Here is a 27,987-nt window from a genome sequence, read left to right as displayed (position 1 = left end):
GGTAGTCCTGAGTAGTGGATATATCACATCTAATTCTCTTGAAACTCGGCCAAAGGTCAGTCTGGTGCAGGAGTGATACAGGATTAATGTGTCAGTAAATTGCTCATCACTGCTTGACATGAGAAGTAGCTGGACTGACAGAGTGCTGGCAGATGAGCCTTTAGCCAAGGAAGTTTTCAGCTGAAGGGGATTAAGACTAAGGCTAAGCCTTATGAGACTTTGACTATGCCACATTGAAAGAGAGAGCCCTGTCCTTTGTCTTTATATGTAGACAGCTTTCCCCTAAATTGTGCCTTGTTTCAATGCATTCAAGCCCTTGCAACTGGAGAAAGTTTAGCCCAAGCTTTCTCTGTGACACTTTTTAGCATCTGTGCCAATTATCTCTCCTTAAGAGATTTTTGGGGTGGGGTGGGAGGTTCTGAATGCCTGCTGTCAATAAATCCACCATTGTTGCCACAGGAGGGCACTGGCAGTAAATATGAACCTGAGGGTAGCAGTAGGTGACTTTATTTTCCCATTATAATATGATTTTACCCCATGGTTGTAAGGAGCCAGTTATATCAAATCACACATCAGGTTGAGGAAAGTGAGCAGTGTGGGAGCAAATTTGTAATGAAGAAAGAGTGAAACATTGTTTTATATTGATTTTAGAACAGTTGGCCAAATAGTAGGGGGGTATTTGAAAAAGCCATTAAAAGTGTATGGAGGTCTTATGGAGGAACTGGATAGGTGTGGGAAACCTGTGACTCCCTAGATATTGCTGGACTCCAGCTCCTAGCAAACCAGCCACTGGCCATGTTGGTTGGGGTTGATGAAAGTTAGAGTTCCCTAACAGGTTCCCCAGCTCTGAACCAAGGGATGAAGTAGGCGAACACTAGATTTGTTGTGGACCAACACGGCTACAGTTCTAAGTAAATCACATTGAAATCAAGAGTGCTTAGTTCTGAATCAAGGTGGTAAGGATTATGCAGTAAGGTTGATTCTGGAGACTAGGAACTCATGATTTAAAATGGTGATATGAAGGTCACAAAAAATCTCTTTGCAGTTAGGTGGCCCATGGACTGCAGGTTAGCTGCCCTACTCTAATCAGACTGCGTAGTTGGCATTTCTTAAATCATCCCATTGTGGGATTCAGCTATATGTGGATCTCATCCTGAAAGGGTGGCAAGAAAACAGTAATAACACCTGAAGATTGCAGGCAATGCCTCTGAAGTTTCCACAGTCCAGCAGCTTAGGACTCATTGTTTTCAGGGGGACTTGCACAGGGAGCTGTATCCTGGATAAGACTGAAAAGGGCAATAGTAGGTTCATGATCCAATGATCTGTGTGCACATTACTTTGAGTACCGATATCTCTGAATCACGTCCATAGACTTGCATGTGCCATTCTGCTTGGCTGTAGAGATGCAAAGATTAGATAGTGAGATGTATTCCATTGGCTCAGCAGAGAGATCAGCTGCCATTTGGGTCCTCCCTCCCTCCCGAACTGTTTCCATTCCATGTGATAATCATAGAAACAAAAAGCTGCATTGGTTTTAGACAAACAATTAGTGTTTTGTGTGGAACTTGACATCATAATTCATGCAGCAACAAGACCCATGCCGTCTTTTATAAAGGAAGAGTGGGGCCTATTTACAGGTTTAGATTACATATGAAAGTTGGGTATGAGGCAGGCAAGTACAATCCCCTCCCTCTTTTCATATGAATCTACCTGGGCCCCAAAATTATCACCTGAAGCCCTTCTTCATGTGCCTCCTCCATGGGAGGTCCAGAAGATGGCAACATGAGAACGGGTGTTTTCTGCAGTGGCTCCCAGTTTGTGGAATGCTCTCCCCAAAGAGGTTCACCTGGTGCCTTCAATATATATCTTTAGGTGCTAATGTTCCTCTTCAACTGGACCTTTGGCTGATTAACACCCAACAGCCTTTTAAACGTGTTGTGGGAGAGGAAATTCTTAGTTTTCTTTTTATTTGAATTATGTATTATTACAGTGGTACCTCGGGTTACATACGCTTCAGGTTACAGACTCCGCTAACCCAGAAATACTACCTCGGGTTAAGAACTTTGCTTCAGGATGAGAACAGAAATTGTGCTCTGGCGGTGCAGCAGCAGCAGGAGGCCCCATTAGCTAAAGTGGTGCTTCAGGTTAAGAACAGTTTCAGGTTAAGAACGGACCTCCGGAACGAATTAAGTACTTAACCCAAGGTACCACTGTATTATTATTATTGTTATATCATATTTTTATGTTGTGAACTGACCTGAGATCTAAGGAAGAAAGGCAGTATACAAATTTAATAAATAATAATAATGACTTATTATATAATAATAATGACTTATTATTATTTTTATTCACAGTTAGTGGTAGGGGAGAAATTCACTTCAGGTCTCATCTGGAGCCAGACCTACCAAATTTGTACCTTCCAAAACAAGATGAGAACTGAAGCACAACCATCCTTCAAAATTCGTGCTTAACTGAATTTTGCTACGCAGTTTGCCAGCCAAGCAATGTTTACGAAAACACATATACTAGGATAAAGTGTGCAGAAAAAATGGATATATTGGTGAAAATAATAAACTAAAATGGATCATATTAGGTTAATATTCTGGTAACCAAATGAAAAGGCCCATATGTTGTGTGGAAAGTCCTGACTCAAAATTATTGTAAAATATAATAAAAATGACATGAAAGCAACCCTTAAGCAGATTTTGGCTATGAATGCATAGGAAAATGTCCTGACCATTTTATTTGAGAGGAAAGTTTTCCTCACAATTAATTACTTATAAATGTTATCAGATCACTAAAAGCATCAGCTTTGTGAAATATGCTTTCTAATTTGAACATGCTTGCTGAACAAAGAGGCTACTAAAAGGAAGAAATGCATTTGAAGTATTCCAGGAGTGGCCATGTGTCCTGCTTTAAAGCCCTCTATTTCAAGGGCTGTCTGATTTAAAGAAATGTAAGAAAGGAGTGCAGAGTTCCTGAAGCAGCTGCCTGTCAATAGCCCAAACTTTATTCACTATACCAGACTGATTCATTATTATACCTTCTCTCTTCAGGTGATTTTTTTTCTAGTCACACAACATTTTTCCTAGTCCTGTAATGACATGCATAGACTTGCATCCCATTATGGTCTGACTGAAAATGAAGGCAAGTACATATTACTATAGAGGACCTTTGCATGTTAAAGTGCACCTTATAGATAATTGTTGAAATAAAAAATAAAAATTGTCCAGTAGCACCTTATAGACCAACTGAGTTTGTTCTGGTATAAGCTTTTGTGTGCATGCACACTTCTTCAGGTACAATGAAGCAGAAGTCACCAGACCCTTATATATAGTGGGAGGGTGGGGTGGGGTATTTCTCAGAAGGGTAGGAGGAGATGGGTGATTGGCTCAATGGGTATGGTAAACCTGTTGACTACTTATAGGTAGGTAGCCATGCTGGTCTGCCGTAGTTGAAACAAAATAAAATAATTCCTTCCAGTAGCACCTTAGAGACCAACTAAGTTTGTTATTGGCATGCGGGTGGCGCTGTGGGTTAAACCACAGAGCCTAGGAATTGCCAATCAGAAGGTCGGTGGTTCGAATCCCCGTGAAGGGGTGAGCGCCTGTTGCTCGGTCCCTGCTCCTGCCAACCTAGCAGTTTGAAGGCACATCCAAGTGCAAGTAGATAAATAGGGAAGGTAAACGGCGTTTCCGTGTGCTACTCTGGTTCGCCAGAAGCGGCTTAGTCATGCTGGCCACATGACCTGGAAGTTGTACGCCGGTTTCCTCAGCCAATACAGCGAGATGAGCGCCGCAACCCCAGAGTCGGTCACAACTGGACCTAATAGTCAGGGGCCCCTTTACCTTTTACTAAGTTTTCATGTGTGCATGCACATGAAAGCTCAGACCAATAACAAACTTAATTGATCTCTAAGGTGCTACGGGAAGGATTTTTTTTTATTTTGTTTCTGTTGACTACTGTTAATGACTGTTAATGACTGCAATTAGTCCTACAGGAAAAAGCAAGGGATAGTATGCAGATGCTTATAGATAATTGTCATGAATTTATTTATGGACAAAAGAGAGCACTTCTTTACACCATGTAAGGTGTAATTATGGTACCCTAGACAAATTCATGGATGATGGATGATGATTCAGTGGCTACCAACCATGATGGCTATGTTCTATCTCCACATTTGGAGACAATATGCCTCTAAATAACAGTTACTGAGAACCACAGGTGGGGTGAGTGCTGTTGCACTAGGTTATGCTCGTGGGCTTCCTATGGGCATGTGGTTGGCCACTGTAAGAACAGGATGTTGGACTAGGTGGGTCTTGATCCAGCAGGGCTCGTCTTATTTTCTCAGTGGACTACTGTGCTTATTCAGGGTTTGGTCCATGTGTTTTATATTCTGTTAAAAGGGTGCATCTGGTAGATCAGATGAATCTTCAAATCAGTACAAAGATCTTTTTGTCTCTGATGGAGTATTTTGGAAGTAGAGGAAATAAGTGTTTTGAAAACTAGATAGGAAATGGGGTGGGAAATAACTTGTCTGGCACTTGTGAGCAGAAGGAAGTTTGAAGCCAAGGGTAAAAGAAGCCACACACACAAAAACCCACATGGTAAAAAATGATCAGGCAAGAAGCTTGAGGAAAGGAGGAAGAAACAAAGACTTAGATGGATTTTTAAACCACCAAGGAAGCAATGCTGGGTTGTTGAAAGCATAAGTGATAAAAGCTGAATTGTTGCTGAATTCACAAAGAAGCCACTAATGGAAATCAAAGAGAAAAAGGTAGGCTAGATTCTCAGGGTATTAATTTAAACCATATCAGCACTGGACATAATCCAGTCTTTGCTGAAGGTGCAGTGGATTTCCACAGGCCCCAAAGAGCAACGCATCTTTTCTTCTAGAAGTTGGGTGGCATCAATGGCGGTTTCTGATGGTGATGCTCAAGGTCTCATATGTGGTTCTCTCCTCCCCATATAATTCTCACAACAAAGCTATGAGGTAATTTTGGCTGGGAAACAGTGTTTGACCCAAGGGCACCCAGTGAGCCTTATGTACATGAAGTGCTATCACTGTGACATTTGCTCTAACTGTGTAGAGAGGAAAGTGGGACAGTGTCTATTGTCTATTGGTTTTGCATCTCTAACAGGCCATACATTTGGAAGAATATCTGCAGAGCCTGTATTTGCATGCCACCTAACCCTGAAATACAGAACCCTGCATGATCAGAGTTCCCTGTCTCTGGCAGAGCTGATATTTCTCTGAGGAGTTGCCACCACAGACTACCTGAATGAACCACAGTTGGAGAACCCCTGATCTCATTATACACAATCTTGCCTTATATTTCCCAAAGTACACACAGAAATACCCGCCCACCTCAGCTACTTCTTGTCTAGTCAACTCCTTATCCCAGTGCTTTTCAACCAGTGTGCCATGGCACCCTGGGGTGCCTTGAATGATGGTCAGGGGTGCCACAGGTAACACTGGACTCTGTCCCTCTTTCCTTCCCTCCTCTGATGCCATCTTGCATCTCTGCCTCCCAAAGGGTTGCACAGCTGTTTGTTGCAGACGCTCCAGCTACAAGCTCTGCAGGCAAATGGTGCCTCTGGGGCTGGCCAGGGGGTGCTGGTTGCCAGGAGCTGAGGTGGCCTTGGAGTAAGCAAGCAAGTGGGTGAGGGAGCCCAGGCAGCCAGTCTGCCAGGCCTTGCTGTTGGGAATGGACAGAGAAGTCCCAGGCCCCGGTAGGGCAGTTGGGAGGAGGCATCTCTCTCTTTTTTAAAAAAATATTTATTAAATTTTCCAATTTTTTAAACAAACAAACAAAAACAAAACAAACAAAAACATTAAAAAAGGCATATAGTTCATAAAATGTACTTTTCCATAACAAATTTCTCAGACCTCCCCATACTTCTCCTCCTTGTATTCCAATTGAAATTATTTGTTCAGCAAATCCTTCATTTAAAGCATTACAGCTTATATTATTACCTTATTTTTCAAACCCTTTTTTCCCATCTATATTCATTTATAACCTTACAGCTAGAAACCACTCAGTTTCAATCCAACACCATCAACATTCCTTAATTTTACAATATTTCTGTAAATAGTCCTTAATTTTTTTCCAATCTTCTTCTGCCGACTCTTCTACCTGGTCACGGATTCTGCTCGTCATTTCTGCCAATCCCATACAGTCAATCAGTTTCATCTGCCATTCTTCCAGAGTGGGTAGATCTTGCGTCTTCCAGTACTTTGCGATGAGTATTCTTGCTGCTGTTGTAGCATACATACCAATTGGCCAACCATGCCCAAGAGAAAGGCCTCTGGTTTCTTCACAAAGGTGTATTTAAATACCTTTTTCAAAGGTGTATTTAAATACCTTTTTCAATTCATTATATATCATTTCCCAGAAAGCCTTAATCCTGGGGGGGGGGGGAGGAGGCATCTCTTTTTGGGGTGGGGTGGAGGCAAGCTCAGAGGCCAAGGGCACTGGCAGCAGCTGCCCGGAGGACTCCCAAGGAGAGGGGAGAGGAGAGGAGGCTGAGGGTACACTCCAAAAGGGAGGGTGATTTTAAAAAAGGTGAGGCTGCCAGCTCTGCAGGCAAGGGGTGACATAACTGGGCTCCTGAGCCACACAGTGGTACCGTAGAATGAATGTAGTTGGTCAAGGAAGCCGTGCACTCCAAAAGGTTGAAAAACTCTGCCTATCCTGTTATCACAGTGGCCAACTAGGTGCATTTAGCTAAAACATTTCAGCTCCCCTGCTCTCTTTCACATACTTTTTCTCCCCCTCTTCTCTAATGCATACATACAGATATAATTTTATATGTATGCCCCCTTTCCACAGTTCAAACCATGCTCAAGGTGGTTTTTATATGTGTTAAAAGCCACCCAGAGTGGCTGGGGCAACCCAAACAGATGGGTGAGGTATAAATAATAAAATTCTTAGGGTTATTATTAATAATATTACAACATGAAAAAATATGCAACTTCAACACAACAAAAGTAGTTAGCAACAATAAATAAAACATTAAAAAACACAGAACCAAATTGAACAATTTCCACATAAATCACACCAAGATCTAAAAAATAGATTTAAAAAAAAAAACGGCAAAAGGAGCAACAGCCCCTGCCCCCAAATAACACCCCAATCCAAGAGTCTGTTCAGCAGCCTCAGCTTATGTGGCTGGAGTCTGCCCATCAGTCAGGGCCTTGTCTTCCCAGGCCTGATGGAAAAAGGCCTGTAATATAGGAAGCAGGTCTTTCTGCACATATCTCTGTTCTCAGATCCCATCCTGCGGGTAAATAGTCCATTCAGACAGGAAACTATTCTAACCATTAGCCCCTATTAGGGACATATCAACTGGTCATCCTTGACTATTAGCAAGCCATCAGCTTAACAAAGCAGCCCTAACAGTATGAACATAGAGAAGAATGGCATAAATACAGGAAGAAAGTAGAATCAGGGATTCAGAGAGGCGATCAATATATGGAAAGGCAAGAGAACTAGCAATGCTGATGAAAAGCAACCATAAAGAGTAGGGTAGATAAAAGAGGGGTGCATAATAAGATAGCAGTAAATAGACAGATAAAAGGCAAAGTTCTGACAGGTAGTAAGGCAACAGTCAATAGGGGAGGGGAGCACAATTAATATGGCACATAATAAAGTGCAAATCAATGGGACAAAACTCAGCTAATTCAGCAAGAGGCAAAGGGTCAGCTAATATTAATAATGAGAACAACTACTAAAGGAAAGCCCTACTTTTCTATAGCTCATTGTAGATATATCAGATAGATCACTTCATTTACTTGGTGACCTTGGGGGGGGGCAGTCACCATTTCCAAATCAAACTTACCTCACAGGTTTGTTGCAAGGATTATATGGGAAGAGAGAAAACCACTTTCTTTGTTCTTGACTCACGTTCAGTGCCATCATTTACAACATCAGTAAAGTAAAATAATCCCTTTTACCTGACTCCACTATTCTTTTCAACCGCCAGCCCGAAATTTAACTGCCACTTTGTTGTGTGTCAGTTATGTGTACCCACATAACTAAACCACATGACTAAACCACCTAGCCTTTTGGGCTTGACGATCGTAAGGTCAGCAGTTCAAGTCTGTGCCATGGGCTCAGCTCCCATTGTATATGCCCAGGGGGTGCAACTTCAGGCCTTCGTTTCTATGTCTGGAGCATTAAACACCCAGTAGTTCTGTGCCCTGTATGTGTGTGTAAATTCTTGGGTAGGCTTTTTCAGTTATTTCATCCTGTAAACATTGTTGTGCAACGGGCCCCAGAAAGCCCTACTGTTGCAAAACAAACAAACAAACAAACAAACAAACAAACAAACAAACAAACATTTGTTTCCTCCTTTACAGCAGGATACAATGGAGCTAGATTCTGTTATTAGTTGCTGAAGTTTTATCTGGGTACATCACACATATTTAATCCCAAAGCATCTCTGTGAGAAAGCCAGCAATGCAATGCTATTGTTCTGGTTTCTTATTCATTGTGTTAGCGTCTACATCTTCATTCAGAGCTATTTTCCATGCTTATGAATTTTCTCACCCCAGGATTATATATCTTTAACATTTATCTCAAAATTGCCATATAAAAATAATGATGTTGGAGAAAAAGGTGGAGAGAAACCCACTGACGGGAAAGAGCTAAGCTGTGTTCTGTAAGCTGATTATTGGTAAGAGGACTGGAAGGTGAGACAGAATGTTTATTTCAGCATCTGGTATTAGGGAAATCTGAATCATTCCATTGCTATACTTTATTTTCATGTTTCTGATCGCTGGTTCACACTCCCCCCCTTCCCGCTGGTATCTGCCTTCATGAAATGAACCACACCTCCTGATCCTTGAAAGGTAAAGCCAGTGTCTCTAAGGGAAGAGCAGAAGTTTTGTGTGATTTTTTTGGGGTGGGGTGGGGTGGCGGGAGTGGAATCCAGAAGAGATGGTGGAGGGGGAAGATGCAAGCCATGAGAAAAAGGGAAGGGGAAGGAAATGGGGTGAAGGGAGGGATGTATGGAACATAGAAGCAAAGATGTGCATGGACCAGGGCATGTTGGGAACAGTCCCAGTTGCAATGGGATCAGGGGCTTATGGAAACCAGTTGGAGTGCAAATCATGAGACAGGAAACTGGGTTTGCATAGTTGTGGGTATGTGAAGTAGACATGGTCAAAGCAGACACCTTGGTTTCTTTCATTTTTCCTTCTACACATTTCCAGGTCAGTTTTGCGACTTTTTATAAAATAAAATAAAATCATTGTGAAATTGATCAGTGTTTTAGTGCAAATTTATCCTGATATATACGGCTTAATACATTTTGGTTTTTTTACATGTTTGAGCAAGGGGCTTCAATGAATGTACCGTGGTACCTCGGGTTACATACGCTTCAGGTTACAGACTCTGCTAACCCAGAAATAGTACTTCGGGTTAAGAACTTTGCTTCAGGATGAGAACAGAAATCGTGCAGCGGCAGCGCAGCGGCAGCAGGAGGCCCCATTAGCTAAAGTGGTGCTTCAGGTTAAGAACAGTTTCAGGTTAAGAATGGACCTCCGGAACGAATTAAGTACTTAACCCGAGGTACCACCGTAATGCATTTTGTATGTTACTTTCAGAAATGTATTCATTTAAATGCACATTTTAGCCTAGTAAGTGCATTTTGTACTCCTGGCTGGAGTACTGCACTGCAAAATTTCGCTTTCCGGTTGCATATTGTTTCAGGAATGGCCTCATCCACACTTCCATTAGTGTTGCAATACGTAGGCACAGGTCCATGCTTTGGGTGCTGAAATGGAACAAATACTAAAACTAGGTACATTGACATTTGTTCCGATTCAGCAGTGGGTTTTCTCAATGGGGCAAAACACCCCCCCCCAAAAAAAACCCCTGCTTCTACCTGGATCTGTGCTTGGATCTACCAGGATCTGTGCCTACAAACCACTGCACAAATGGAAGTCCGGATGAGCCCTGTGCAAATTAAGTAAATTAGCATTTAAATGTGAACTTAACCAAACATATTTCCCATTCGTAGTATGAAAGAAGCTCACAACTCCCTAGATCTGCTGTGGCAGAAATGTTTGCCCAGTATGGAAGGGATGTGTTTATTTTTTTATTCTTTTAATGGATTCCTGCTAAGCCAGTCCTGCATCCAGACATGGGGTAGAAGAAATACAGATTTAGTGGGAGAGAAGACTCCTGGAGAAAATGAAACAGGAGTGATGGGGAAAGGGCCTGGGGGCCTCCCTTCACACCAGTTGATGTACCCAAGACATTTCACAGACTTTTCACTAGTCGTTTTGTAAAACTTACAGAGCAAGAAGGAAACGACATGAGAGAAACCCTAATATCCCAGGGCTAGCTTTGTCACTTATACTGATAGCTTGCGATGATGCTTCATTAACTAGTGCAAACGCTATAACATGATAAAGCTGCTGTCTCTCTTACTGTTGCTATAGCTCAGAGAAGGTTGAATGGGCAACTATCATACTATCTGTTTTTGTCGACTAAACCCAGGATATGTGGCTATGGAAAGAGCTCTTCTTTCTTCCTCTCTTCGCCTCCCCTCCTTCCTAAATTCTCCAAAACCCCCTTGACAATCCCCTAAAAGTGCACGTTCTTAATCTTGCATTTTCAGTAATGGTTTTAGACTGTATTTATTGTAAGCCACCAAAAGAAGTTTATGTTGCCAGCGAAGTGTTTGACGGAAGGTAAAGCACATATACCACCCATAGCCATAAGGTAAGCTGGAATCTGAACCCACCAAAATTAGAAAGAAATTATTAAGCACTTTGAGAAAGAGGCTTTCAGGAAAAGTTCTGAAAAACTGGAGGCTGTGATTTGGTACAGCACTAGCTCCATCACTGCTTTGTAGTTTAATTACAGCACAAACACACTTAATTTAGTGAGAAGGTGCAAAATATTGAACTTCAGTAGTGGTTGGGTTCACTGCTGGGGTTCTGAGGCCCATCTTGAATGTTTAGAAAGCAAAAAGTGTGGTATTTTAAGATAATTCATTATTAGTATTATCTTCCTGTGTGTCATATTAACTATAGCAATGTTCTCCACATAAGACAAACAGGCACATTTTTTTAGGCAAAGGGATTTGTGCTATTGGCATGCATACCTATTTTTATAGCGCCTTGTAATATATTGCAACCATTTCGTGTATAGAACCTGTGAGCTAGCCAGAGATAACAGATGCTCCGGAGACCATTCTTAAAATGTTCCTCCCGCTGAGATACAAATCACTCTTTTTATCTCACCATATATATATATATATATATATATATATATATATATATATAATCTGAATTTTAACCAAATCTGTCAAGGTTCCTCAAGAGTTAAGCTTCTTATGTAAGCTTGAAGCTTCATTATTCTTTTGTTCACAACTTGGAGAATAGATGTAAATTTTAGACGATTAGCTACTTTTGACTGACACATTCCATTTGCTACATTTTGCACATCTTGCATTATTGTTTCCACACCTTTTTGTTGGCAGATCAGCCTACAAAAGACCAGCCAAGATATTTGGAGTCTATGAATTCTATTCACACAGAGAGGTTACCATAGAAATGAAAGAGAGATCTCATTTACACATCTCGGCAGTGCATCTTCTGACAGATGTGGTTGACACGTTTGGTAGCAACATTTCTGAAAGATTTATCTTCCAGAAAAAGGAAACGGAGCATACTGCTAGATAAAGAGGTAAATGATTTTATAATTCCTCATGTTTTCCTCATATGCCCCTCACATGCCCAGCCTCCTCCTTTGGTAGATGAAAGATGAAACTGAAGACCCCCTTTACATTGTTCTGTTCAGTATCCCAAGATACTGAAGATCCTCCCCATATGCTATACAAGCCTAATTGTTACTGCTAGTTTGAGATGAGCAACACAGACATCTTCAAGTAGTTTTTCTTCTTCTGGGAAGACTGGTCATGTATCCCAATGTCCGGGCTGCCATATTTTGTTAGAGAAATGCAATATTCCCCTTAGTTAGGGTATCTATTGTGATTGTAGGTTCTGGTTGAAATGTAAGTTGTAGGAGAAGACATAGCGATGAAGAATATCACCTCTTTATGATGAGATTGAAGATTCCTGTTACACCATTCCGTCTTCAACCCCAAACTCTCCAATCCTTTGTACACTCTTACTCATATTTTGTTATATATGGGTAGCATAGACATCACTGGATATAAGCTGGATATACACACACCATATGCCTACAAATACACATCCAAAGAAAAGCATAGCTCATCAGGGTTTTTGTTTTTTATAACAATCAGAAGTTGTAGCCACCAAGGCTGCCCTTGTATTTATTTACTTAGGTTCTTTCTATGACATCAGTATTTATTACAAGGTGGCTTGCAATACAGAGCAAATGTTAAAATCACAATTACAGTTGCATTGCCCAACTACATAAAGTAAAGGTAAAGGGACCCCTGACCATTAGGTCCAGTCGTGGCCGACTCTGGGGTTGCGGCGCTCATCTCACTTTATTGGCTGAGGGAGCCGGTGTACAGCTTCCGGGTCATGTGGCCGGCATGACTAAGGCGCTTCTGGCGAACCAGAGCAGCGCACGGAAACACCATTTACCTTCCCGCCGGAGCGGTACCCATTTATCTACTTGCACTTTGACGTGCTTTCAAACTGCTAGGTTGGCTGGAGCTGGGACTGAGCAACGGGAGCTAACCCCATCATAGGGATTCGAACCGCCAACCTTCTGATCGGCAAGTCCTAGGCTCTGTGGTTTAACCCACAGCGCCACCCGCATCCCAACCACATAGTGGCTACTTAATTAAGAATAAGAATAACCTTGCTCTTTGAATGCCATATCTTTCCCTACCGTGGTTCTAGAATGCATATCTCCTTCTCACAACACCCCAAATAGCATACCCTCCAACATTTCTCCGGTGAAAATAGGGACATCATATTTCATACCCTCCAACACTTCTCTGATAACAATAGAGGTTTCCACTCCAATATTTCTCATGTGAAGATAGGGATGGCCTAAGGAAAAGCAGGAGATTCTGGTATTAAATCAGAAACTGGGATGGCTTCTGTAAATCTGGGACTGTCCTTGGAAAATAGGTACAATTGGAGGGTTAGAAAGAACTTCGTGGCTTACCCTTGCAGAAGGGCCACAGCTCCCTCTAGAAAGTGGAGCTGCACTAATGCAAATAGCAGAACACCACATTTTTAATCATCTGCAAAGGCCCTAAGCAAGGGTCACATCAACAATTTCCTTCTTTTCCCCCAAAGCAATATAGCAGATTTTTGAGCCTTCCAGTACAGTACGTTGCCTCCCAATCCTTTCAAAGATGTTACTGGGCACGAAACAGCACGGTGGGGAGCATGTGCAGATTAGTTCCGTAAATGAAAAGCTTGTATTTACTTAATGTAAATATTGCACGGGAAGTGACACATTTGCTTTGTCACATTGTCAGTATGAGTTCCAGTTTTGCACACAGCAATTAGAATCAAACTCAAAACCTTTCAGATTCGCTCAGCATTGTCGTTTGAGTGATGTCTCTAGCCAAGTCTGGGTTCCAGAGTTCAAGGAAGAATGCAGAATTCAATGTTGCTTTATGAATGGTGGAAGAATAACCCATTCAGCAACTGAGGCCAGTTTTGAAAACCACATGAAGGGTGACTGTGCAGGCTGAAATAAACAGTACCTTCTTAGTGCAAACCAACCATTTCTTTCAGAAAATGCTTAAACGTTAGCCCCATGTGACTTAAGGATTTTAATTGAAGCTTGCCACCACCACTGATTTTTTGTTGTTGTTTATTTCTCATTTAACATATACACATATATCCTTTTATTTTCAGGACACCTTCTCATAGTTCAAACCATGCTCAAGGAGGCTTACAACATGAAAACATTACCTAATTACAAATATAACAAAAGTAGCCATAAACAATAAATAAAACACATTACAAAGTACACAGCCAAATTGAACAATTGTCACATAAATCATACTAAGATCTAAAAATAAAGTTACAAAAATTAATATCAATTAGAGCAACAAACCCTCCCAAATAAAAAAACGAAACCCAAACAAGACCCAAGAGGCTGTTCAGCAGTCTCAGCTTTTGTAGCTGGAATCAGTTATAGGACCTACAACCAAGGTGGGCAGGCAAACCTGTATTATAGTCATTTTCTTATAAGTAACTACATTATATATGAAATGGATGAACTTGATGGTAGAGAATTATTATTGGATTCAACTATAGAGAAGTGGCAATGGTAAAAGATCCAGTCACAACATTTAGGGTAGAGTGGTGCCATGTTTATGGGGAGAAGAGAGCAGAGCAACTGTTCTGCATGCAGAAAGTTGCAGATTGAGGACCTGACATCTCAAGATAGGGCTGGAACTCCTGCAGGTTCTGCTAGTCAGTGTAGACAATACCAAGGTAAAAGGTAAAAGTAAAGGGACCCCTGACCATTAGGTCCAGTCGTGGCCGACTCTGGGGTTGTGGCACTCATCTTGCTTTACTGGCCAAGGGAGCCAGCGTACAGCTTCTGGGTCATGTGGCCAGCATGACTAAGCCACTTCTGGCGAACCAGAGCAGTGCATGGAAATGCCGTTTACCTTCCCACCAGAGTGGTACCTATTTATCTACTTGCACTTTGACATGCTTTCGAACTGCTAGATTGGCAGGAGCAGGGACCGAGCTACAGGAGCTCACCCCGTCATGGGGATTCGAACCACCGACCTTCTGATCAGCAAGTCCTAGGCTCTGTGGTTTAACGCACAGCACCACCTGCGTCCCTTTAATACCAAGGTAGTTGGACCAATTAGTATAAGACAGGTATATCCTCCCAACAGATGGGTATGGCCAGGGGGCTCATGAGGAATGGCCTCTGTGGATTCTGGTAACACACATACACATGTGGTTCCCAGACAGCCTGTCCCTGGGCTCCAGAAGCAAGTGGATGTACCAAGTGTTCAAAACAGCAACAATTGTTCCAGTTGCAACATAGTCTAGTGTGTGGTTGACACAGAGACAGTCAAACTGTGAGAGAGATATGGGCGAGAGAGGATGTGGCTTTCTCAAAGGTTACATGAATATATAACACCCACGTTCTTGATCTGGAACCCAACTCAATCAGCCTGGGGCATGATAGGACCTATGCTGGCCAAAGTGGAGGGCAAGGTGGCACCCACCCCATTCCAAATAAGCACATCTGGCAGATGAATCTTACTCCAACACTGGCAACGGAAGAGCTCCATTTACCACGCCCAAGTGAGACATGCTAATTTAGGTGGCAAAGGGCAGAGATTGTGTGGCACTCAAAGGTATCTCCTCCCAACAGATGGGTATGGCCAGGGGGCTCATGAGGAATGGCTAGAGAGCTGCCCTGTCATCTTCCCAGGATCTGCCACCTGAGATGACCATCTCCCTTTGTCCTCTTCCACCTGATATATCATCAGTTAATCATGGGGAACAGTGACTTTATTGCTCAGCTGGAGTCCCTAACAGGGCCAGCAATTTCTTACCTATACGTCATACTTTTGTAGTTGAATAACAACTCATTCCAATGTTGCTGGGCTCTCATGGGGTTTGTAAAGGTAGTTCCCAGTGGCTCATGATCTGTCAAAATCTTTGCAGGCATGTCAAACAAACATAGTGATGGAACTTGATCCTGGACATGGTGAATGCCCTGTGCGAACTGCAACAACCAGTCCTAAAAGTTGTGCGGAGTTAGCCTGGGCTAAAGTCCAGGGTATGGTATTTAATTTCTCTGATCAGATGCCACAATGCTCTCTGTACTCCACATATCACAGCCCTAATAATTGGAGTAGAGGTATGCTGAATCTTATAGGAAGGAAATATGTAGTTTGATTTCCACTGAAATCCAACAAACCTTACGTGTGGTTCATTGCAAGCTATAAACCACTGCACTTCATCGACAAACACAAGCATAACAAATGGGTGACAAGGGAATTTCACAACACTCAACAATGAAGTGGTTTGGGTCAGCAAATTCCCCTTTTCTCTAGTTCAATCCATAAACTCATATTCCACTACCATCCCTCATACACAGTTGACACATTAGGAATGTGCCATTCTGCCCTTCAGCCTGTCAATTTCCAATATGCTGTAGTAAGGAAAGGAAAAGACTGTCTCCTCTGGCTTCTCATTGAGATATATTGTTCTGTGTTCCCAGAAACTAACTATCTGGGTGGTATCTCATGCAGACTTGAAGAATAGTCATTCCTTTTCAGGAATGCATGAAAGAGTGATAAAGGGGCAACAGTGACTTTTCTTGAGTCCATTCATTCAGGTCATGTCCTCTAGACCAGCAAAGAGAGTGTTTGCTCCATCTTCTACATGACTGAACTTTCAGATGCTGGAAGATGGGACAGTGGTCCTTCCCTGTCCTTCTCCATGCATTCAGTATCTTCTGCTTAGTCTTGTTAACAAGGCTATTATAATTCCAGTCATTGAAAGTTTTCAGCAGCTGTACTGTGAGCAACTAGAGAGAACTGTGGTTTGTGGCTTTGCTGAATGCTAGTAATAGCTGGAGTAGTGTGCTCGAAGCTACCAACATGAGTTTGCCCAAATTGCGGGAGGCAGTGGAAGACAGGAGTGCCTGGCATGCTCTGGTCCATTGAGTCACAAAGAGTTGGACACGACTAAATGACTAAACAACAACAACAAAATTAACAGACATGACTAACTGAAGTCTATTAATTTCAATGGTCCTCTCTGAGTAAAACACAACGGAATTGCAAGAGAAATCCATGTCCCCATACCTTCTGTGATAACTTAGTAAGATGCAGATTTTAGAGGGCTAAAGAGATGCGGGTGGCGATGTGGTCTAAACCACTGAGTCTCTTGGGTTTGTCGATCAGAAGGTCAGTGGTTCAAATCCACATAATGAGATGAGCTCCAGTTGCTTTGTCCCGGCATAGCAATTCGAAAGCACGCCAGTGCAAGCAGATAAATAGGTACCACTGTGGCAGGAAGGTAAATGGCATTTCCATGCACTCTGGCTTCCGTCACAGTGTTTCATTGCGCCAGAAGCGGTTTAGTCATGCTGGCCACATGACCTGGAAAGCTGCCTGTGGACAAACGCTGGCTTCCTCAGCCTGAAAGCAAGATGAGCACCACAACCCCATAGTTGCCTTTGCCTGGACTTAACCATCCAGGGATCCTTTACCCTTACCCTTTTAAAAAAAGTATTAGGGAGCATTTTGAACAGAGTCCAAAAGCTAGCTAGAAGCTGGTGTGGATGAGCAACCAAAGGTCACAAGGAATGAATTTTCATATTATGCAGAATGGGAAAGTAGTAGGCCGAGTAGAAAAATATATATACTGTATGATTTCAGACCCTCCAAGTATCCTTATTTTCCAGGGACAGTCCTGAATCTGCAGAAGCTGAAAAGTGAGGAGGGAGAGAGGGGGAGGGAGAGAGATGGGGGAGGGGGCTAAATATATTTCATTCTATTGCACAGGGTTTGTGCATGGTTTTTGTGTCAGGATCATGTAGGTAGGTCTCCTCTCTCTCTCTCTCTCTCTCTCTCTCTCTCTCTCTCTCTCTCTCTTTCTGCGTTGCTTTGGATAAAATGGGAGCTTGTAAATTTCATTAAGGGTGCCCCTAACTATTTTCTGATAATCCAAGCACCAGGGTACTTCCTTTTTTATGTGCTTAATGTGGAAATTAGGGAGAGGGTTTGTCAAGATCAAAAGCTAGAAGGGAAAAAAGGATGTGCAGTGATAGCAATTATCCAATTTCAGCTTTCAGGCTTTCAGAGGAAGGGCAGTAAAAATTCTGCTCCTAAATTCCAGTAATTTTTAATGCTGCAAAGTTTCCATATCCTTTAAAAATATATATGCTAAAGGAAAAGGTATTGGTTCAGTCCGGAGGATGAATCTCTCTGAATTGCAAAAACCAGGGTGAGAGGAAGGAAGGTAACAATCCGTAGAGGAGCATATTTCAGTTTTGAATTTTTAATGGGCCATTATAGCATAAAAAGCTGTGGGCAGAGAAACCATTTTAGAGTAAATTAAAATACCTTGACAATATCAATTGAACTTTAGCAGAGCAGCCAAGTGATCCAAGTGAATGAAAAGTGATGAAAGCAGGGGACATGTTTATAAATATGTGTGTCACCAATCCATTTGGGTTATGGGATCATTTTGCCTTCTGGGGAATTAACATGTCATGTTCACCTGAATGTGTCATAGATCATCCATTAGTAAACCATTCTTATGATTCTATGCAGTCCCTGATCTTTTGTCAGGACACAATGAAAAATAATTGCTCACTTAACCAATACACTTAGAACCGGAGAGCATTATAAATGGGTGGCTTTTGGAGGAGACTTTGGTTCACCTTTACTGCCCATAATGCTTTTACTATATACATTCTGTCCTATTTTTAGATGGGCTTAGACAGTTCCTAAAAATGCACAACTTAAATACTTTAATGCCTTTTAGTTTATTATGGTTAGTTTGCATTTACATTTTAACTTTCCATTCTTTCTTGTAAACTGCTCTGGAAATGCCATTAACGGCTGTCGCAAAAGTACCTTTAACCAATCAACAAACAACTAAAAAATATTTGAGTCTTTGAGCCAGTCAGATAAACTAGGATAACAGGACTTTTGCATGACTTTTAGGGTGCAAAAAAAGAAGAAATAAAACTTTTAATTGTAAAGTATCAAGTAATAAATGGTGTGGAAACATTGTCAGATAGATTTGTTATAAAATAAGGCAGTTATGTGATGATTTTGCCCTTTTCATTTAGTTCCGGAGAATGGGAACCAAAAGAATAATAATAATAAAAAAAAAATCAAAATGTATTCCTGCATTTTTGTCTTGCCTTCTGCCTGTTAATGAACTGCAATAACTGGGCAACTAGCAGCATGTTATGGATTAAATGAGGATACAAATGCTTGATTTACTGACTAAATTATAAGGAGTGGTGGATGAATCCTCCTTGATTTTTGAAGGCAATTATTAAAATCACAGTGTTTTATTTTTATTCTTAAAATCTCATTGTTGGCATCTGTCTGTCTCGAGAGACAATGGAGTATGCCTCCAGGGGTGAAGTCAAACGTTTGCATTAGCAGCACCAAAGTGACCTCCCCGGGGCAGAAGTCTGGGCAGTGTGTCTGGAGGTATAATTAGGTCATCCCTGCTAAAGGGCAGTCAGCAGTTGTGGGGGAAGAAGGGCAGGCAATAATGAAACAGTAGGGCATTAGGACCCAACATGCATTCGTCGAATTCTATTCTGTAACACAAGAATGGGAACTGAAAGGAGTCGGCTGAGAAAACTGGAAGGATAAGAGACATAACAAATGGATAAGAGTGAGTGGAAGGAGAGAGAGGCTGCTTATGTTTGTAGGTCCCCCAGGTTACAAATGTGTCCGAAGGATCCAGGACTGGTGGAAATGTATAGTCCCAAAGGAGACTTCTTTTTCATTTTTCTGCCTCTCTCTTGTGTGAAACAGCCATAACAGATCAAAAACAAGAGGCCATCCAATGTCATTCCACAACATTGGAATTTCAATGCAGCCAGTATTTTTCAATGGAGCCAGGTCACACAATCAGATATATGCCATTTAGTGAGGTCATAGAACAATATAATGTCAAAATTTGTTAATTTTTTTACCTGTAGATGCAGAAACTTTTCCCTTAAGGTAAAAAGGTAAAGGACAGTTATGTTCGGTCAAAGCCAGCTATGGGGTTGCGGCGCTCATCTCGCTTCAGGCCGAGGGAGCAGGCATTTGTCCACATACAGCTTTCCAGGTCATGTGGCCAGCATGACTAAACCGCTTCTGGTGCAATGGAACACTGTGACAGAAACCAGGGCACACTGAAATGCTGTTTACCTTCCCGCTGCAGCAGTACCTATTTATCTACTTGCACTGGTGTGCTTTCAAACTGCTAGAGTTTGGATTTGGATTTGATATCCCGCCTTTCACTCCCTTTAAGGAGTCTCAAAGCGGCTAACATTCTCCTTTCCCTTCCTCCCCCACAACAAACACTCTGTGAGGTGAGTGGGGCTGAGAGACTTCAAAGAAGTATGACTGGCCCAAGGTCACCCAGCAGCTGCATGTGGAGGAGCGGAGACGCGAACCCGGTTACCCAGATTACATGACTACCGCTCTTAACCACTACACCGCACTGGCTAGGTTGGCAGAAGCTGGGACAGAGCAACAGGAGCTCACCCCATCGTGCAGATTCAAACTGCCAAGCTTCCAGTCGGCAAGCCCAAGAGGCTCAGTGGTTTAGACAACAGCGCCACCCACTCCCTTATACATCCATGGACTAATGTGTTTTCTGCCTTGTCTATACTTCCTTCCATGCTATTCAGGAGTTGTTTTGAAACCTCTGCTCTATGGTTCAGGTTTACAGTGCTGCAACAGATGCCTGCCCTCTGCCCTGATCATAGGGGCAATTTACACCAGTTTAATTCAAGTTGGCAGAAATTCTGCAGGTTCCTATACTGTTACTATCTGACACAGATCTAACCATGTGGGAAACTGGTTGTTTAGACCATGTGGCCACAAAGGAAGGCAATTCCCCCCCTTCCTCCCAATGCATTCACAGTCTGGATCCTGCCAATTCTTTATAAAGTGGTGCTACTAAACAACCAACAAATGCACAGCCAACCATAAAGCATGGATCTGGTTAAAATGCCACACCAGGTGGAAGCACACTACTGGCTTCTTAATTGCACGTGCATCACAGTATGTTTGAAAGCATTGAACATGTGGGATACAGTTGTCTGCACCTAATGTGCAAAATATGTGTGTAAATCAGCCCTTTGTCACTCAAGAAATTAAGAAGTAAAATCACCTGTTTTAGCTTACTCAATGCATTTCCCCGAGCAGTCAAATTATATCTGGCATTCAGCTCTTCATCTTTTGTCCATGCGGATATCTGCACATGAGCCCAAGGAAAGGGACATTGATGTGGTTGTCTTAGCTCTCCCTGTGCTTGTCTAAAAATCCATTGTTTGAATGGCTACTTGTCAATGGAGGGGTTAAAGTGGAGCAATTTATCTACTTGAATGCTGGGAAAGGGGGATTCAAATGTCTTTCGGCTGCTGATCCACATTCAAAGGTACTTACTCTGTATAAATGGAGGCAGAGAATAGACTAGGTTGTTTTTGGGATAAAAACCAGCATAAATATAAATGGGGGGGGGGGGAGAGATTTTCCAGAACAAGGTATTCCAATTAGTTCAGCCCAATTTTCTATTAAGCTGTGCACTGTAGATAGACATATTGGGCCTTTTATGAGCTTCATTGTAATGTTTATCATTTATTTGTTCATTACAAAAATTTCGCTTCTCTCAGCATTTGAAATGCACGGAGATGCTTTCTTTAATCTGGGGATATTAAATTTTGAACTGCAGTTACAGGAAGAGCCAGCAGAACTGCTTCTAAGACTGCAGGAGTTTTTTGCTTCCAAGAATACATATTGCTGATAATCTTTAAATTCACCGTAGGTGCCCGACTATAGGGTATAATAAAATCAATTGTCGAAAAGGAAATTGACTGCAGCATTACACGGAAACGTTTGTGCTTAAGAAAGCCAAGCATATATTGTTTTGCTGTGGGCAAGAAATATTTCAGAAATCTGTTCTGTGCTGTAGCAGCTGGGACCAATTCAAGAGAGCATCTCCTGATAGAGATACCTTGCAGGCTGAGTGAGAACCAACCTCTCAGCCTCCCTTTCTTGTTTCAATGGATTTGGGTTGGAACTGCCACCAGGCAACTACTAGCAAGAGGTGGCTGCTTTCATCACCAGCTGAGTGAGATCCAGTTGATTCTTTGTCCCACTCACTAGCCCCAGAGGAATTTGGTGGGAGCTACTGTGTGGTAGGAAACCAGAGCTGGATGACAAGGTCAAGTTCAGGAAACATTACCTGGATAATTCTGGTTACATAAGGACATTGGCTAATTTCTGTTCTTGCACTACTTGATTCGAACGGGACTTTTGTTTTGAGAATCTTTTGCAAGCCACTTTGAGGGGCTATAAAGTGAGATGTAAGCCTTTTGTGTAAAATGAACCAATATATTATGCCTCGCTGCTATTTGTGAAAGTCAAAATATATCTTTTAGCCTCTGCTTTTAGAGTCAAGGAATATTATGCTCATATGCACAAATGAGCGACAAGAGCTACAATGAGCTGCATGAAGTACAAGAGAAGGTTGAAGAGGAAGCCAAGCCAAGCCTTTCCCAACCTTGCTGAACATGGTTTAAAGCAGGCCCCAGTGTCCTCATCTGCTCTACCACTGACTCTTTAGCCTTTCAGTTAAAATTCATGCTCAAGGAGCAGTGTGGTGTGGTGTGATGATGTTGGGCTATGACTTGGGATACCAGACTTCAAATCCCTACTCAGGGATGAAACTCACTGGGTGACTTTGGGCAAGTCAGTCACTCAGCCTTACCTGCCTCATGTGAGGATGAAAATGGAGAGGAAGAAAAACATGGACGCCCCCTTCTGATCTTTGGAGGGAAGGTAGAATACAATTGTAATAAGCAAACAAACATGGAGCCAGGTGAAGTTATGCTATGAGCTCGCTGCTGCCCATGGGTAATGAAATTGTTCTTGTGTTGACTTTGGGGATCACTTTTGGGAATCAGTATGGTTTCTATTGGTTATTCTGTTTTTGTGTGTTAATAAAAGTTTGAATATGTTGCCTTATTTCTGCCCTCTTTTTTGGTAATGCTCAGGGATGATAAGAGTTGCAGTCCAATAATACCTGGACAGCCACAGATTCCCCAGACCTGCTTTGGTTCATCAACTTTTTGATGACTTACGTTAAAGGCAATAAATCCAGAAATCAGCGGCACAATACTCTGCTATTTCCGCAATGATGCAGATAGTAGATTTCAATAATTTATTCAGAAATTTATGTATGTTGAATGTCCTTCCACAGTGTATAAGGACTGGAAGTAATGACTTTATTATGATATTTCAAGATTCCTCATCTGGAAATTATGGGTGGAAAAAACAATCATTCCCCATAAAAATTGCAACCAAATCTTTTGTATATCCACATAAAATATTTTTTTGTCTTGATTTAGTGGAAACAAGATATATTTGACCTGAATTTGAAATAATAATTCTGAAAGACACTTCTCAATGAATTAGTCAAATATTGACGCTGTACTGAATAACAAACTGTGCAAGCAGTACTATCGCTTAAAGGGCATGGCAGATTTATTAGTAAGGATAGGGAGGTGGAAGGAGAGGAAAGATGGGTTTTCTTTCATAATTTAGAAGTCCTTTAAGATGATACAGTGATCTATGTTACAAGGTCTCAAACCGAAGAAAATATACTTACCTTTGATGTTGATTGAAGTAGTACTAGACAAAACTGAAGAATCACTAAGTGAGTCTAAAGTCACAATATTTTTGTTAGCTAATGATATCATGATAGCTAATCTATGGTAAATATCAGCAAGGTAATGCTCTTGTTTCTTTGTACAAATTAAATTAACTATTCCCCATCATGCTTCCCAACATCTACATGAACCTACCATGTGGACGCCTCCATTGAAATGTCACAGCTATGCTAATAGCCTATGCAGATCTTTGTCTTTTTTCCATTTTCTGAGTCTAAGAAGTGCTGAACAAGTATGGGGCAGGTTTTAGACTGAATGGGAGTATGGAAGGGGGAGAAATTAATTCAGTTTTTGTGTTAATATGAACCCTACATAACTCACACTTCTTGAGCTATCTGAATTTCTCACTTCACCAAATTTTTTGATGAAGTTCTCCAACCAAAAAGTTGTGTACGAAAAAGCATGCCAAAGGTAAAGTGTACACAAAAGTTGCATATTAGTGTAAATAACATGCAAAAGTGCATTAGGAATAATTTCTTATAAATGAGTGAATTAAGAGGAAGGCACTCAAAATGTTTTGAATATTTTTGCAAACTATTTTTTTTTAAAAAAAGAAACCTTTGTGGAAAAGGAGCAACCTAGGATTTCTCATTTAAACTGAAAGATTTGCCCATCCCTAGATGAAAGCAAAGAAATGGAAACTTGCTCAAGACAAGATGGAGGAGCTGTTGGTTGGAGAAAATATGCATGCACAGCCAATCTTTCCTATTGCCTCCACTTCCTCATAGAAAACTACAAAGCAGCCACAGCAAAAACAGATCGCTCTCGATGCCCGTTGTGACTCACCTCTCCCTGAAAGCTTGAAGAAGGAGGGGCATCTTTACCTGCTGAAAATATAAACATTCTTGACTGAAACCCTACACCATAAGGAAAATTAATGTCTACATCAGAGTAAAGGAATGGAAATGGTTGCCCACCTGGTCCTGTCTAGCTTAACTCAAAACATTCACATCACATTCAGCATACAAGTTATTTCAATTATATGCTACTTTTGAGTACGTAACTCCTGCTGAGGAAATGTTGGGATCAGGTGCGAGTGTGGAAAAATAATCACAATATGCCATCAAGAGTCCCAGTGCATAAACCAAAAATACATTTCGCCTCTCCCCCCCCCCCCATTTCCCTCCAATGTAAAATGCAACTCTGGCTATTGTACTTATGCCTCTTTCCAATGCCTGTGTTGTTTAGATACTTTTGTCATGATAGGCTCCAAGGTTAGCCTTTATTCATAAGGTTCAGGCAAGAATAGCTGGAAGTGAATATATATTGCTGTAAAATTGCTATTCATATTGATATAGCCATACCTGCAGCTATTGTGTATGACAATATTTAGATCATAATCTGGTTATTTTGTCCTACACTGAATGTAAGACAAAGCATCAAAGATATTTGGATTTATATTTAGACACTATCTCGCAGCTTTGGGGCTCCAGTCTTTTAAAGCCCAGCTTTCTTAAAAACTGCATTGTTTTTCAGCAGGTCTGTGCAACTTGTTGAAATCTCGGAAGCCAAGCACAGCTCACAGTGCCGCATCTGCGAGTCCACTGGGCCTTCCGGAGGCTATGAAACAAAACAGAAGAATAAACACCACAAGAGAGCTGTCAAACAATGGACAGGTCCCAAAACTTGTCTGATGGAATTAGTTTGGTGGATCATGTTGTGCAGGCCTGATCTGGAGGAGAAAATTGAAGGGAGGGGAAATAAATTTGCAGCATGGTCATCTAAAAGAAAACTTAGCACTGAATCCAAGACTGGACATCCTTTTGATCATCTCCACAGATTTACAACTCATGCCACCTTCAGTGGCAAAGATGGTGGCTGGCATCCCATAGACTCCATCTTGGAAGTGCCATCTTTCCCATCCACCATCATGAATGACATTCCATTGTGAGAGAGGAGCTAAACTTGGAATATAGTAAGGTGCATCAGAAGGGAGCACCTAGACAGAGCTTTTAGCCTTATTATCTATTGTGACTGACCATGGACTGATGATGTTGCCTTCCAGTAATAAATGTACCAAGCTATGCCTCTGTTTGGTCATCAACTAGGAGAGAGAACATCCTTTTGACACTCATAAAACTCTTCACAGATCTACTCAGTCTTTACTGACTACAAAAAGGTGCTAGAATTTAAGATCTAACCACCTTTCGAATCCAGGTATAAGTATGTCTGTGGTTGCTTGAAATTGGACTCTATTGGACTATAAATAAGGAAGTTATAGTACACCATTGAAAATGGGGGATTCTATAGGCTTGGTTTTAATCACAGCTATCCCTGATTGATGGGCTTCCCTTTGTAATTTGTTCTACTGCCGACTATTCTCATGATAAGTTAACAGCAGAACAAGTAACCATGGGAGGTAATGGAGTCCCTCAGAGGATGTTTCACAGACTAGGCAACATTAACATCTGTAAAGTACTTGTGATTCTTCCCAAAGCCAGTGAGTTATTCAATCTTAGGCTCTAAGGATTTATAACATCTTTTGGTTTGGGGGACATAAGCATTTGTATTGCAGCTTTTAGTTATGGCTGTTTCCTGGAATCAATTGAACAGAGCTGCTGTTTCTGATTTTTCTCTGTCTCATATTATTCTTGCTATACCAATTATTAATGGGTGTTCTGAGATAATCCAGTATCTGTTATAGCCTTGCTTCTGTTTCTTATTTGCAAAGCACCAATAACATGATGCACATTAGAAATACGCAAGGCAACATTAATTGTTTTTCAGTATCATCATTCAAACACGAATACTGGTTTACTTTCAGTCAAACAGTCAAATCTGAAATTGTATCGTATGTTCACTATGGAAGTTCATTTTAACTGTGTTACAACAAATGGATTGTGTCTAAGGGGTCAATTTAAATTTCAGATAGGTGCAGAGGGGTGTGCGTATGCCTGCAAGGGTAGTTTTGAAATTTTCAGAGGAAGCGATTTGCTTACCCACCTCTCTCTGAATTATTTTGGGAGGAATTTGCCTGAAAAGAGAAGGGAGGCACAGAAAGGGGTTCACAGCAGATAACAGAAAATACCAAAGTCTAACAATGAGGTAGGTTCAAATGTGGATGCTCATGAGCTTAGAGGGTGACCAGAGTGGGACCGAGAAAGCTCACTGGGTGACCTTCAGCCAGTCTCTTAGCGTAATGCACCTCAAAGGGTTGTCAGAAAGGTACCTGTTCAAACCAAATGCACACCCTTAACTGTACATAAAGATAAACTTGAAGTCAGACTAGAACAAGGGTAGCAAATATTATGCCCTCCAGATGTTGGACTACAAACCCTGACTGCAGGATTTTTCTCTTCTGCTGCTGTTACAGCAGCAACACCACCACTCATCACCCTCCTCGCTCCCCGCACCCATTGGATAACATTTGAGAGGGGGCAGTACTGCTTTGGAGTGGGAGCCGGGCTTGGCCCTCATCTGTGATGGCCACGGGCCATCTATCTTAATTTATTCAAACCGGAAAGTCCTAACTTATAGATTAATTAAATCACTTGACAGATCTCTCCAGCCTACAGATCATGAAACGTGTGGATTCCATAGATCAATTAGGCTGGGTTCTCTCTATGTTACAGAAATATAGGCTGAGGCATTGCATTTGGGGTAAATTAAAATGGTGCAGGACCATCACAGATGTGAGCCAAACTCCTATTGAAAAGCAGCTGCAATGCCAAACCTGGTTGGCTGAAGGCTGAAGGCCTGGTCATTCGCACTTGCACAGAAACCATGTGAAAATGCTAGATATCATCTATTTGGAGAACTTCTGGGGGGGGGGGGACAAACAGGCCTCAAATGAGTCAAGGCATGTGAGGAAAAAGTTCCAGCCAAGAAAGTTAACAATGCTGTAATTGTCATTGCTGCAACTGGTGACAGCAGTCACCACTGTCAGAAATTAATCTGCAATAAGGATGAAACTCTAGCACTACCCTGTTTACACAATGGAGTTACATGGAAGAAAGCAGGAAGGGATTAGGATTAGCTCCTCAGCGTCTAAATACTCTGTCTCCTTGACTGAAAGCTTCATCTTCAGTTAGAACATGAGCGGCAATGCCAGAGGGGATTTTAAAAAGATATTTTCTGGGGCTGGGCGAGGAGAAAGGAGATGCATAAGCAAATGCACTCAGGATAGTTGCAACTCTTTCATGGCTGTATCTAGGATTCACTATCCTCTTTGATGGGATGTTTAGTTTAGGTGGGATTAATCTAATCTTACCCTTTGATGTATGCACAGCAGTATTTATAGATATTAGCTAATCTAACAAACACAATAAAAAATGCTTTAAGAAATATTCTACATTTTTTATTTTTGCAATAATTTTACAAAATATTTAAGAAGAGCGCTGCCAATTTTGGTATCTGAGTGAACAAGTCATGATCATTAGATCATGTCATTTTGCAGGCTCTGTTGCAAACCTTTTAATTAGCTTTAATTATTGCAAACTGGACCTGGAACATAGACAAGCCTATTTTCTAGAATAAGTGACAAATCAAAGTAAAAAAGTAAACATGGGCATGTGGAACATAATCCTTTTGTGGACGAGCAAGAGAGAACTGCTTGTATTCAGCAGACAGGATGAAACCGAACTTTCTTTGTCTCTAAGGGGTGAATGCACTA

General features: G+C 41.5%; 1 long non-coding RNA gene across 2 annotated transcripts; it reads left to right on the top strand.

The window, feature by feature from the left end:
* On the top strand, positions 1 to 25,402 carry LOC128423532 (uncharacterized). 2 transcript variants are annotated; one of them, XR_008332788.1, is made up of 3 exons: positions 1 to 55; positions 11,497 to 11,702; positions 24,852 to 25,402. It is a non-coding gene; the product is annotated as an uncharacterized LOC128423532 (long non-coding RNA). The 2 variants fall into 2 exon arrangements; XR_008332789.1 differs by lacking the exon at positions 24,852 to 25,402 and adding an exon at positions 22,701 to 22,788.
* Positions 25,403 to 27,987: the final 2,585 nt, after the last annotated feature.

This window comes from Podarcis raffonei, chromosome 11, assembly GCF_027172205.1.
Source record: "Podarcis raffonei isolate rPodRaf1 chromosome 11, rPodRaf1.pri, whole genome shotgun sequence".
Taxonomy (NCBI): domain Eukaryota; kingdom Metazoa; phylum Chordata; class Lepidosauria; order Squamata; family Lacertidae; genus Podarcis; species Podarcis raffonei.
The sequence above is the reverse complement of the archived record's forward strand: the minus strand, read 5'-3'. Positions and strand labels throughout refer to the sequence as shown.